The 11,798-nt window shown below is 39.7% G+C and overlaps 3 non-coding genes across 3 annotated transcripts; 2 read left to right on the forward strand and 1 right to left on the reverse strand.

Annotated features, from left to right (window-relative positions):
- Window positions 1-6,549: 6,549 nt before the first annotated feature.
- trnas-gcu (transfer RNA serine (anticodon GCU)) lies at window positions 6,550-6,631 on the forward strand. The gene has a single exon. It is a non-coding gene; the product is annotated as a tRNA-Ser (tRNA).
- A 2,157-nt stretch (window positions 6,632-8,788) lies between these two features.
- trnal-uag (transfer RNA leucine (anticodon UAG)) lies at window positions 8,789-8,870 on the forward strand. Its single transcript has one exon. It is a non-coding gene; the product is annotated as a tRNA-Leu (tRNA).
- A 2,538-nt stretch (window positions 8,871-11,408) lies between these two features.
- On the reverse strand, window positions 11,409-11,479 carry trnag-gcc (transfer RNA glycine (anticodon GCC)). Its single transcript has one exon. It is a non-coding gene; the product is annotated as a tRNA-Gly (tRNA).
- Between the last annotated feature and the right edge of the window lie 319 nt (window positions 11,480-11,798).

The following is an 11,798-nucleotide window of genomic DNA, read 5'->3' on the forward strand; positions in this document are numbered from 1 at the left end:
TACATCTCCCAGCCTGAAGAGGGAGCACTGCTCATCGCATTTGTGCTCTCAGTGGGGGGAGGGGAGGGACATCTGCTTTGTGACCAAGTCAAACTTTCTGTGAATATTTAACCGTTTGTCCTCATTCTCACTAATACGACTGTTTACAATATTATTCATATGAAGTTGGAAACTGTGCAGAGGTTTAATGTGTTTCTAATTGAAAGTACAAACTCTGAGACAAACTATTCATGCATTAGTGCTGCTCCAGCTTTTTAGTGTCCATCACACTTTTGTGTGAAAGCATCACTGTGTGCACCATTAATCCAGAGTCTGTGATTAGATTATCCACATCATGTTCAAATAAATATTTCTATAGGAAACGCTTTAGAGTGGGGAAGCCTTACTGTGGTCCTGTAAGATTACAGTCCAGTACAGTTTGGGAATTTTCCTGAATCACACCCGATTTAAGTCCTCGGGTCATTAGGTAGGAGTGTTAGATGAGAAATCATCACACTGTGCATGATCACAGGAATTCAGGACCAGAGCCAGGCTGATTTATTCCCTGATTTATAAATTAATTGTTGATGATCACCGTAAAGTAATTCCCAGTGAAGATTTATCATCTTTTTACAAGCATCCTTTTCACATTTAAGAAAAATAGAAATTACAGTGATTTGTACATTTGTGCTCTGCATTTCTTTCAGAGCCGTGGGACTGAATTGTTGTGTATATAGGCAGTTTTTTTGTGCTCTGAAATTGAACAGGACTTTTGAGAAGACAGCTGCTCATGGTTTAATTCATTTTTAAAAAGGGACTGGCAATATGAAGTGAGCGTACGTGTATGAAAAGGTGGTTGTGTTGAAGAAACCTTGTTGACCAATCTTTGCTAACTTGCTCTGTCTGTGTGTGTGTTTACTGGTACAACAGTGGTAGCAGATTTTCAGAGCCGAGCTTACAGTAACGAAGACGCTCAAGTGTACTGGTTTGGAAGATGTAGAAACTCAAGTCTTACATGTTAGCACAAACATGTCTTTTTCCTTTATTAGGGAATTTGTGCTTTTGGACATTTTTGAAAGATATCGTGCTTGTGAAATGTGCTTTGCGTGTTATTCATGTTCAACTGGTTGTATCGGTGTATCTTTATGTACACTTGTAGCAGTGTAGCTACAGTACAATAGATTTCGTTAGCAGTCATATCAATGGTCATATGAAGTGTTTGGGCTTAGATTTGTGTCTTTTTGAATCATTTACACTCTATGGCAACTTTTTACGGTTTTGCTGTATGGGCTGTGTTCCAATTGATCCGTGTTTGATCATTTCCTCCCTTCGCTCAAACACTGTGTTTGAGAAGGCCTTCTTAGTTGAACGGTTGTTTTCCTCAGCTTTGGATTTAGCTGTAGGGCCCAGAGGTTTTTGGAGTTTGAAGAGGAGGCAATAAAAGATTTGGAACACAGCCCTGTTTTCCTTTCCGAGGTTCCCCGGCTTTTTTCCGTCACCCGTCACCTCCTAGCCGAGCTCAATTCTGCTGCAGCTTTTTAGCCACAAGCTGCTGGTGCTTGACTTCTGAGGCCTTATCCTGTTAAGCGGCCGCACTATGGCAAAAAGGAGAGTTCAGTATGCTGACTGTATGAGCTTCAGTTGAATGTGTATGTGGTTGAACTCTTGGTAGGACAGTCCAGTATATTACAGACGAACACAGACGAAAACATCCACAAGGCTTCTACTAAATATTGTTGAATGTCCGCTCGTATGCAACTCTCCAACAATGTCACGTCCTATCGAGAGTTTCAGTCGATGTTTATAATCTAACCCAATGGGATTTTTTTACTCTGGTGTAATTTTCTTGACCACTTTAACGCAGCATCTCTGTTGTTACTTTTGTCAAAAATGTAGAACACCAAAGACAAGGCAATGACAACGTGATCTCGTTCCTTCGTGTGTTTTTGCCTCAGATTCTGGCGACTGTTCAGACTCGGTTTGTAGCGAAATTTCAAATTCACAAATGCCTTGAACAACGTACATTTTCAACAATCCGTTTAAATCGACTGGTCCATTTCCGCTGCACGGTGGATTAGAAGGATGCACTGTGATCAGTGTGGCGACGTCTGGGAATCGAGTTACTGAAAAGGCCACGAGTTGGAGGTTACATTTAGTTTCTAAGGACATCTGGGCTATTGGTGTCTTTTGGATAGGAACTGCAAAACTTTTTCTATAAGGGTGAAAACAGCTGCATGCTTAGATACTTTAGCTGTGGACAGTTTATCTTGCTCACTGCATTGACGTATGAAGTTTGGACGGGTTCTGTAGAAAGAGATTAACATGAAGGGGGAAAAAAACAAAACAAAAAACAAGACTGAAAGTGAATTTGTCTTGGATTGTTTTATTAATTTTTTTCCATTGGGATGTCAAAAGCTTCTTCAACTTGGCCACAAATCTAACAAAGTCAGGTACATTGTCAAGTATTGCCCCAAAATACCTCTATGGTAGATAGATGTGCTCACTGATCACTTGTACATGTGCTCATTCATACAATTATCCAATCAGCCAATCATACGGCAACACCACAATGTACAACATCAAGCAGGATCAGATGAAGAGCTTCAGTCAATACTCACATCAAACACCAGAATGTAATCCAGTGATTTTATCCGTGGCATGGTTGTAAATGGTCTGGTTTGAGTATTCCAGAAACTGCGGCTCTCCTAGGATTTCCACACACACATACTTGTGTGAAAAACATCCGGTAAGTGGCAGTTCTCGGGGTGGAAACACCTTGTTGACGAAAGGAGAATGGCTAGACTGGGTCAAGTTAATAGGATGGCCATGGTAACATCAAATAACCTATCTTTACATACATGGTGAGCGGTAAAGCATCTCAGGATGTACAGCATGCCAAACCTTGAGAACAGTAGAAAACCTCATTGGATTCCACCCGTGTCACCCAATAACAGGAATGTGAGGCTACACAGACTGGAAAAAGAGCCGGTTATTCGAGTCTTCAATAGTCCCGTTTCGGTGAACCCCAAACGTCGTGCTGATGTTACATGCTTTCAAAAAAAAGAAATGAAAAGTTTTTCAGTGTTCATTAAATCAGAGATTCCATCGATCTTACACAGGGTCACCCTGGAGTCTATCTCAGGGGACTCGGGGCACAAGGCGGGGGCCACCGTGGACGAGGTGTAAGCCCATCATACACCTGTTCACACACTACGGACAATTTACAACGCATGTCTTTGGACTAGGGGAGGAAACCAGAGTACAACCTGGGGGTGTGAAGCAAAGAAGCTAACTACAAAGCCACTGCGCCGACCCTGATACTCCAAAAACTGTATTTTTATTACAGCCTCTCTTTAAACTTGATTTTGCCCATTTTCTAAAATGTAAAAGCGTAAATGCAAAAACGTTTATAGGATTATAAAGAATTATTGACTGGTTTAACTGGAGTTAATATTTTTGCAGTCTTCTTTGAGGGTTACACATTTGGCTCCCTTAAACAGTACGAATCTCCCCATGCTCTTCAGCAAAAAACTAAACAAATAAACCAAAATAAAAACACCTTTATCCAGCACAACACGTGAAGAAACCAGTAACTTCTGGGTCATAGTCAATCGAAAAAAAAAAAATGTTCAAATGAAACCTGGACATTTGACCCGTTTTCTAATCGCTTATTTTTAACTTGAGTGTGACATTGAAAGAATGGAAAATGACTTGTTTTTTTTTTTTTTTCCTCTGTTTCATTTTGGATCTGTAAATGAATAATAAAATAAGCCATTTTTCCATTTTCGGATAATTGGATAATTGAATACGAAAAGAATGAATGATATGATACACGGATTCTATTAATTCAATGGTGTCGAAATTTCATTTCCAAATTCAATGGATTTTCACACTTTGTCTCTGTTTTGCTTCCCTATCAGTAACGACACTTCATTACCAGTTTGATTTATTCAAACGATACCGGTGAAAAGTCCACGAGGCAGGAAAGGCCGTACAACTCAACATTTTAACACCTTCATACAAAAACATGACAAATTGACTGTTTATTCAGTGCTTCCATATATTATCAAGGTGAAAGGAAGGTCTGTGAGAAATGAATAATACTGACATAACTATCACGCTTCAGTGTGATGACAGAGCGGACATAAAATAGAAAGTGAAGCCTGTTTGAGTGTTACAAGTACAAAGTGGGTCAGACATTATGGTAATGAGTATCAGGTTGGTGTGTTCATATGCACTGGATGTACCTATGATCTCCCTGTGTTCAAAAAGATCTGTGATATAATAATATATGTAGAGAGTGCTTTCATTATTTCCTGCAATGTAAAAACGATGTACTATGATGACCACTTCAATGCATACTGTATAGAAGATAACCAAATGGATGAGTTTTCTGTCATCTCTGTGAATGAACTGACACACTTTAGGCCATTTGACCAGCAGTGCTCTAATGAGATTAATCAAAGAGATTACATAGTGCCCAATTGTTATATTTAGAAAGACTTGACCTGAGGGGTCAGTAATGTTAACGCCCTTGAAAAAAGAAAACTATTATAAAGCAACCAACTTGTTTTTTTTCTTTATTTGCCTTTTAGATTTGTAATCATTTAAATGTTATTTTAATTGTGCAGTAGCATATTAACACTTTATAGTGTTAGAGGCAACTCATTTAATAGTATGCAATTAACACTATGAGATTTAATGAATTACTCCTATGAGAATTAATTTCTAACACTACACACTGGTGTTGAGAAACTAACACTTGAGTAGTGTTCAATTTCAACTATACAAAGAGTTGATGTGAAATCTATTAAAGTGTTAAAATGACAGTGTGGAGTGTGGACCCCTCCGGACACTTTAAAAGTGTTGAAATGAAACTCCAATAGAGTGGATTTGTTTCTGTGGATTTTGCTGTGTATGTATATTGTATAATGTTAAAGTGCACACCTTGATTTCTATTATAATAACATTATTAATGTATTTCTAATGTTATTAGACATGTCATTCTCATCACTGCTCCTAGATAACTTAGTGTTCCCTAGGTGGCCTCATCTATTTCACTTCGAGAATATCCACAAATAGGGAAGAACATTACCTTTATCTTTGTAATGTATACAATAATGATCATGAACGGGTTAAAAAGGGGACACAGTAATATAAACCATGTAATATTTCTTACCCAACTCGGGCCTAACTACAAATGTACTCTTATGACAGAATACCGCTGCTGGGAAATTGCCGTTCCCGAGGTTGGGCACAGGAGGGCAGTCAAGCTCCATCAAGCATAACACACAACGCCGCCTGGAACAGAAGGTAGGTTTGGGCTATTTTACAGATACAGCTCATTACTGTGCATTGTATTGTTCGGACATAACCACAATTAACGGCTCTTCTATAAAAACAAACATTATGTAATATTCATAGCACTATATTTATCATAAAAATACTAAATTAATGTATCAACATTTTTCTAATGTTGATAGAAAGCCTTTTACATCATTTACACACACAGATATATATATATATATATATATATTTATATATATATATATATATATATATATATATATATATATATATATCCTTTTCTCTCCATACCACGTTCTAATATTTAAACTGGACACACGAGGGCAGTCAAGCTCCATCCAGCACAAGACACAACGCCTCCTGGAACAGAAGGCAGATTTGGGCTACTGTACACAGACACAGCTCATCGGCGTTATTACTGTGCATTGTCTAGTTTTTACATAAGGACAATACACGGCTCTTCTGCACTGTTCATCATCATCTATAAAACAAACAAACATTATGTAATATACATAGCAGTATATATATATATATATATATATATATATATATATATATATATATATATATATATATATATATATATATATATGTGTCCCCTTCTCTTTGTAAATATTATCTAAATATTCAAACAGCCCAAGAAATAAAATTAGCTGTTTTCTGAGACGATGAAGTGACTCTTAAAAGAGCCTTTGTGTATATTAGACGGAGTTGTCGTTTAAGCGCATTCTCCGCGAATACGGCAGGCCAGCTGAATATCCTTGAGAGAGATGGAGAAATGTGAAAAGCTAGCACTGTGGCTACGTGTTTCGCAGCCATGAGCTGTATTTCAATGCTTTTTGGCCACAGCATGCTGCCTCACGAACGTCCCAATTCATGCCCCCTTTTCCACAGTTGTTGTGTATATCCAGGTAAGGATAAAAGTTACATTTCCATCCATCCATCTTCTATACCTCGTAATCCTTCTCAGGTCATGGGTAAAAGTTACATTTTCCAAAGAAATTTAACTCGCTGAGATGGGCAGTCCATAGGTAGTCGGTACCTAGCCGCCCAAGGATTGGATTGCATTGCGATGGCTCAACTATGGAATTGTCCCGTTCTGTGAGACCTTTGGGCCGTCTCGCCGCATCGTCACCCTTCAGTTTATATGACGGCACAGCTCATACCTCAAGACTTGAATAAAATCTATTTGAGAAGCAGTCATCTAGTCAGCGAACATTAAACCCTCATTTGCATAGTTTTCGTTAAAAGCGGTGGGCCTCGGACGAGGTGGCCGAGAGGTTAAGGCGATGGACTGCTAATCCAGTGTGCTCTGCACGCGTGGGTTCGAATCCCATCCTTGTCGCAAACTTGTTACTTTGCCTCCTCTTTCCAGCAATATCTGGCTTTGTTGCAGTCTGTCTCACACCTACAAACAGGAAGCTTTGTACAGGTCCCTGAACTAGCACTAGAGAGGGTGGAGAAATGTGAAAAGCTAGCACTGTGGCTATGTGTTTTGCAACTGTGAGCTGTATTTCAATGCTTTTTGGCCACAGCTGCTGTAAGGCTCTTGCGTCTCTGGAGGTCCATCAACGCAGAACGCATTCCGCAGTCCAGACGACAGGGGCAAAGAACCTGCACCGAAACCTCTTTATTGCTCCACACACCGGGATGTAATTTCATATGCGTGAGCTATGTCAGCAAGAGGTTAAGGTGATGAACTGCCAATCCGCTGTGCACAGCCCATGTGAGTTTGGATCCTATTTTTCTTGTAAAGACCTTGCTTAAGCGCATTCTGTAAAGGAAGCGTGCATGGTGCAGACATTGTTGGCGTCTGCATGAGCAGTTAGTCTGAAGGGGAAATTAGGGTCAGGTGTTTTCAATCAACGGGATGACAATCAGGTGTGAGTGAGCACCCTGTCTTATTTGAAGAACAGGGATCTATCAAAGTCTGATCTTCACAACACATGTTTGTGGAAGTGTATCATGGTATGAAAAAAGGAAATTTGTGAGGATCTCAGAAAAAGAGTAGTTGATGCTCATCAGGCTGGAAAAGTTCAAAAAAAAAAAAAACCCATCTCTAAAGTGTTTGGACTCCACCAATCCACAGTCAGACAGATTGTGTACAAATGAAGGAAATTCACGAGCATGGTTACCCTCCCCAGGCGTGGTCAACCAACAAAGATCACTCCAAGAGCAAGACATGTAATTGTCCACGAGGTCACAACGGATCCCAGGGTAACTTCTAAGCAACTAAAGGCCTCTCTCGCATCAGCAAATGTTAATGTTCATGAGTCCACCATAATGAGTACACTGAACAACAATGGTGTGCATGGCAGGATTGCAAGGAGAAAGCCACTGCTTTCCATAAAGAACATTGCTTCCTGCATGCAGTTTGCTAAAGATCACATGGACAAGACACAAGGCTACTCGAAAAAACGTTTTGTGGACAGGTGAGACCAAACTAGAACTTTTTGGTTTAAATGAGAAGGGTTATGTTTGGGGGAAGGAAAACACTGCATTCCAGCATAAGACCCGTATCCCATTTCTGAAAAATGGTGGTGGTAGCATTACAGTTTGGGCCTGTTTCGCTGCATCTGGGCCAGGACGGCTTGCCATCATTGATGGAACAATGAATTCTGAATAATACCAGCAAATTCTAAAAGAAAATGTCAGGACATCTGTCCGTAAACTGGATCTCAAGAGAAAGTGGGCCGTGCAGCAAGACAGCAACCCTAAGCACACAAGCCGTTCTACCAAAGAATGGTTAAAGAAGAATAAAGTCAATGTTTTGGAATGGCCAAGTCAAGGTCCTCACCTTAATCCAATAGAAATGCTGTGGAAGGACCTGAAGCAAGCAGCTCATGTGAGGAAACTCACCCACATCCTAGAGATGAAACTGTACTATAATGAGGGATGGGCTAAAATTCCTCCAAGCTGACGTGCAGGACTGATCAACAGTTACCGGAAACGTTTGTTTGCAGTTGTTGCTGCACACCGAGGTCACACCAGATACTGAAAGCAAAGGTTCACATACTTTTGCCACTCACAGGTATGCAATATTGGATCATTTTCATCAATAAATAAATGACCATGTGTAATATTTTTGTCTGGTTTCTTTAATTAGGTTCTCTTTATCTACTTTTAATACTTGTGTGAAAATCTTATGATGTTTTAGGTCCTGGTAATGAAGATGTATAGAAAGTTCTAAAGGGTTCACAAACCTTCAAGCACCACTGTAAGTGGGATGTAAGGTCATAGCAGAAGAGCTCTTCCGCAAACACTACCGATGTGACCGTGGACCATGGGGTCTTAAGCCTAGACGAATCGCGTCCAAAAGACCACGCCTTAGCTCTGTCTTCAGCTGGAAATGGTTAGATGTCTCCGGCAGAGCTGGTTAAGCGAAAGGCACTTGAGTCTCACAACAGCCCATTTGTCGCGCCCATGCCAGATTTCTTGTTGTCCGGCAGAATGACCCGGTCACCTTCTTACCACGAACGGGTTTACCACCACGTCAGCCTGGGGTAGTGTGGCCGAGTGGTCCAAGGCGCTGAATTTAGACTCCAGTCTTTTTGGGGACGTGGGTTCAAATCCCACTGCTGCCAGGGTGGTTAGCTGAAAGTAGTTCTGCTTAACTTTCCCGGAACGGAAAGTAGTTATGCTTAACTTCTCCAGTTAATTCTCAGTGGTAGTCCTTATCACTACGGATGCAATATATTTTTCGCCACATGTTGATTCCATGGCGCTGTTCCGAAGCTTGTTGTTTTCTTTTTTGTTTGTTTTTTTTTTTTTTTTTGAAGATCTACACTTTGAATTGCCTCCGCTACCGCGTAAACCAGTTAATACTTTATTGGCTTTATTTTTTCGGCTTTCATCTCTTTTTGTTTATTTCTTTTTTCCCCAGACAGCGATTAACATTCATCGTTTTACCTGAGAAAAAAAAGCGCTCTTAGGCGGCAGGTAAAGTGAACTGTACACTTACATTTACATTTATTCATTTAGCAGACGCTTTTAACCAAAGCGACTTATAAATAACAAAATTGCTTATTTACTCAAAAGAAACATCGGTATATTATGAATATCATTTGAATGGTTTTAAACTATATATGTAGTGTCAATTCAGGAATATCATTATACGTTTGTATGCCGAGTGAAATTTCTATTGTCTACTGTTCAGTGTCTGTTGTTTGTTCAGTAGTCAAACACACACTTAAAATAAAGTCTTTTGGTAACAAGTGAGCAGATCACACAGTTATGTTAGATTAAGTTAGAATATATTAGAGTAGATGTGTATCTTTTCAATAGTTGTATAATTAAATTTTGGGTCATTGATCTGTTGGTCTAATATGAAACCTATCAAGTTATTTTAAAAGAATCAGTGACCATAATTTTACTTTACAAAACATAATGCATAACTAAGTAAAAAAAACAAATTAGATCCTGTTTAGCTTGTGGTCAGCCAAATTCTCGTTACATGGGTGATGGCTCCTCTGTACATTTCTTTTAGCAGGCTGGTGATGTTAAATACTTCTACTGCTCCAGGAAAGTCTTTGAGGCATACTCTGCAGAGGGCCTTCTGGTCATCTGTGCAGCTTCTGCCACCAGCCACTAAAACAAGGACCCAATAGCCCTCATATCCACACTGGTTTCCCTGGAGTGGCAGGCAAATACATTTACTGTCCTTCTAAAGTGCTCTCCCTGTATCAGGCACAGGGAATGAATGCAGAGACGACATGGGCAGAGTTTCAGCAGTCCTCATTCTATGAGGCTGAGAGGCAGAGGTGGATTGTTGAAAAGAGAAAATAACTTTGTTGTGAAACACAGTATTTAAGGTCTGTGCATGGCATGTCTGATTGCAAGCCAAGCACAAGGTTGGATTTTGGTAAACAGTTACAAATCCTGTGTAATACTGTTGTCCATGAATCTCATTCTATGTTTTCTGTGCTCTCTCTCTCTCTCTCTCTCTCTCTACCATTGTGGAATTGTGTATAGACAACATTGTATTTAAAAAAACAAAACAAAATTGTCCTGTGTATTTGTAAATATGTTTTTATCTAGCTTGTATTTGTAAGTTTTAAAATCTTAGTCCTTATTTGGAATACATTTTCAATAACTTACTATAACACACCCTGCATATATTATTTAGATAGTTATTTTAATTTTGACAAACTGTTAATTTCACATTCTTCTTTAACAGTTAATTTTACACACTGAAAGAGTATCGGAATAGTAAATGTTGACAATGCCGCTTTTAAAAAATTACATAGATACAATATGTAACAGATAATATAATATAAATATTTGAACGGATGTTTTTACGTTAGGTTCGTCCGACCCTCCTCCTGGATTATCCTCGCTTTCTATTGGCTAGTCAGCGCTCTACACCTACGTGTGACTGGCCCCCGCGTGGCAGGTGAGAATTCTACCACTGAACCACCAATGCTTATCTTAAAAATCCATGGACTTCGCAGAGTGCGATTTAAAGCTGAGTACTGTGCTGCTTCAGCAATTTGGTTTAAAATTCTAAAGGAGAATCTCTTCCATATTTCAGCAGCATGGAGTTTGTCCATTACCCTAGTTTTGGGCAGAATTGATAAGGCTTGTTAAGTGCTTTGGGTGAAGGCTCAAGCAACACAAATGTCTCCAAAACTCAGTTGTGCATTGGCCTGGAACCTAACCCGGACTTCACAGAGGGCGCTTTCCAGGTAAGTATTGTGCTGACTCAGCAATTTGGTTTCAAAATTGACAAGGAGCATCCTAAGGCTCTTGTATATTTGAGCAACATGGACTGTGTCTGCTACCCTTTTTTTGGACAGAAGTGATAAGGCTTGCAGAGTTCTTTGGGTGAAGGCTCAATATTCAAAAGTCAGTCATGGGTGGCCGGGAATCGAACCCCGGCCTCACGCATGGTAGGTCAGAATTTGACCACTGAACCACCAATGCTTATCTTAAAGGTTTAAGGACAATGCAGAGTGTGCTTTTCATTAAGTATTGTTCTGATTAAACAGTTTGGTTTCAAAATAGAAAAGGAGCATCCTAAGTCTCTTGTATATTTCAGCAGCATGGAGTTGGTCTAGTTTGGGCAGAAACGATAAGGCTTGTAATGTTCTTTTGGTGAAGGCTTAACTTTCAAAAGTCACTTCTGCATTGGCCGGGAATTGAACCCGGGCCTCCCGCGTGGCAGGCGAGAATTCTACCACTGAACCACCAATGCTTAGTTTAAATAGCTAAAGACTTCACAGAGTAAGCTGTTCAGGTAAGTATTGTGCCGCTTCAGCAGTTTGGTTTCAGATTTGAAAAGGAGAATCCTAAGTCTCTTCCTTATTTCAGCAGCAGTCACACACTATATTTCCAGATACTGTATAATATTATAATATCTCCTCTCTGCTCAACACGCATGTAATACAGTCTACATACCGTAGAGCAGTGTTTTTCAACCACTGTGCCGTGGCACACTAGTGTGTTGTGAGAGATCGTCAGGCGTGCCTTGAGAAATTGTCCAATTTCACTTAGTCTTAAAATTCTTTTTTATT

Source organism: Ictalurus furcatus, unplaced genomic scaffold (genome assembly GCF_023375685.1).
Source record: "Ictalurus furcatus strain D&B unplaced genomic scaffold, Billie_1.0 scf2, whole genome shotgun sequence".
In the NCBI taxonomy this organism is placed as follows: domain Eukaryota; kingdom Metazoa; phylum Chordata; class Actinopteri; order Siluriformes; family Ictaluridae; genus Ictalurus; species Ictalurus furcatus.